A 2,702-nucleotide genomic window follows, 5' to 3' on the forward strand; every position below is an offset into this window, starting at 1 on the left:
CAAGCGTTGTAGACTTTTAATTTAGTTTTTGTGGTAAGCAGTCCCTTGTTCGATACTCTGTTTTTCAATCTAGCCATGACAGATGATGCCTTTGCGATTTTGTTAGTAATTTCAATGTCCATGGACAAGTTGCTACATGTTGTGGATCCCAAGTAGTAAAGTCATCAACTACCCGGAGAGGATTGCCATCAATGCTGATGAATGGAAGGTTGGTAGTGCTCTGCGCCATGATCTTAGTCTTTTGAAGGCTGATGAGTAGACCAAATTTTTCACAGGCATGTGATTATTTGTTAATTATATACTGCAGCTCATCTTCTGTGTTCGCTACTAGAGTTGCATCGTCCGCATATAACAACTCACGGATAACAACTGTATTTACTTTGGTCTTGGCCATGAGGCGAGCAATGTTGAAAATATTTACATCAGACCTCGTATGTAGATACACTCCCTCCTCACAGTCTTCAAAAGCAAATCTGAGCAGAAGGGAAAAGAAAATCCCAAATAATGTAGGAGCTAACACACACCCCTGTTTCACACCGCTATTAACAGGAAATGCTTCTGATGTTTTACCGTTGAAGCAGATTGTTGCTTGTGTTTTCTCATGGAAAGAGACAATTATTTGTAGTAGTTTAGGTGGGCATCCAATCTTCTGCAACAGTTTGAAAAGCCCATTTCTGCTCACTAAATCAAACGCTTTAACAAGGTCAATGAAAGCAATATAAAGTGGCCTCTGCTGCTCACGACATTTCTCTTGTAGCTAAGGAGAAGATCGTATCTACGTTTGATCGGCCAGGCCTGAAGCCACACTGAGATTCTGGGTAGATTCTGGAAGCAGTCGTTCCTCCCGCGAACCATACGCGACTGGAACAGGAAAGGGAGGTAATGACAGTGGCACGTAAAGTGTCCTCCGCGCACACACCGTTGGGTGGCTTGCGGAGTATAAATGTAGATGTAGATGTAGATGTAATCGCATTAGGATGACTCTTGCATATGCTTTCCCGGCTACACTTAGTAATGAAATGCCTCGGTAATTGTTACAGCCACTTCTGTTCCCTTTCTGTTTATATAGAGTAACTATCCTCGAATTCCTCATACTCATCCGGACATAACCTTCTTCCCAGCTGGTTGTGAAAAGTGAGTATAAATGTTTGAGAAGAACGGACATGTTGTACTTAATAACCTCTACAGGGATCCCATCTTCACCTGGGGCCTTTACGTTAGCAAGAGAATCTATTTCTCTACTGAGTTCTTCCATAGTAGGCATTGCATCTAGTTCTTCCATAACTGGCATTTGTTTGATGACGTCACATGCATCCTTGCTAACTTCATTCTCGGCTGCATACAACTCGAGGTAGTGTTCAACCCAGCATTCCATTTATTTCACTCGTCTTGGACTTCAGAGGAGCTGTTTTTCTGACAATTGGTCCAATTGCTTTCTTAATACCATCCTACATTGCCTTAGCATCCCCAGAATCGGCCGCTTTCTGTATACCTGCACATAGATTCAGCCAGTAGTTATTTGCGCATCTCCTGGATGTTTGCTGTGCCCGGTTCTTTGCTTTTCGTAGGTCATCTCGAGTTCTTTCATTTGGGTTTCTTTTGTAAGCAAGCAGGGCTTTCCGTTTAGCCTCAGTGACTGGTTCCATTTCTTCCAAATTTTTGTGACGGCTCCCAAACCCCAGGTCCTCAGCGGTACTTTCGGGGCAGCCACCACAAATTGTATAAAGTGTTAAAGTGTGGGTAGTGACCAGGATGTAGCTATGTCTGTTGGCCGAAAAATAATTAATGAGAAGAATTGCGCCAGCTAGAATGAAGAGATATCTTTATTTCTGACGAAACGTGCCCCAGCAGTACAAGTCCGAGTAATATCCAAGAGTAATCCGTGTACTGAGCCTAGTCGAATACAACAGCAAATATCACACTGCAATGGCTCCGCTACAAACTCCACGAAAAGCTAGTAACAGACAATCGACAGTAGACTGTCCGTCTCGGGGCCAGCGCTCCTCCTTATATGCAAAAGGCAGAGGGCGCTGCGGACCCGAGCTCAGCCGTGGCGCGACCTCTTCCGTCGGCGGTAACGCCCTGAGACGCCGACGGCCGCGACAGGAACTGTGGCCAGCGATGTCACGGCCAGGGCGCGCGTGCGCGAGTTGATTGGTTAGTTGGTTGGGTCCATGGATACAACACAAATTTTGCTCGTGCCAGTCCTTATTTCTTTTTCCTTTTATTCCATAGGCCAATACTGCTGAGTTGTAGATTGCACCCGAGAGTTTTGCCCATTTCTTATCAACATTCCCTTCTGCTTGCACGTTTCCTGGGAAAGCACTTTCAAAATTACTGGCAAAATCCTGCTTTCTTTGTGTGTCATGAACATGATCTGTGTTGATACGGGGATGACCTCTCGGTTTAGCGTGGTGACATTTCTTAGGAGTGAGCCTCAATGTGCACGCCACCAGGGCGTGGTCAGTGTTGCAGTCAGCTCTATGATAACTTCGTGTCAGTAGCACATTTTTGAGACCAGTACGCCTAGCTATGACTAAGTCAAGTTGATGCCAGTGATGAGAGCGCGGGTGTCTCCAGGACACCTTGTGCTGATCCTTAAGCTGGAAATATGTGTTTGTAATGCAGAGTCCATAAAAGCAGCAAACTTCAACCAGTCTCTGGCCATTTTCATTCATTTTTCCCACCCCATTATGTCCCAG

The sequence above is a fragment of the Schistocerca americana genome, chromosome 8 (genome assembly GCF_021461395.2).
Source record: "Schistocerca americana isolate TAMUIC-IGC-003095 chromosome 8, iqSchAmer2.1, whole genome shotgun sequence".
Classification (NCBI taxonomy): Eukaryota; Metazoa; Arthropoda; class Insecta; order Orthoptera; family Acrididae; genus Schistocerca; species Schistocerca americana.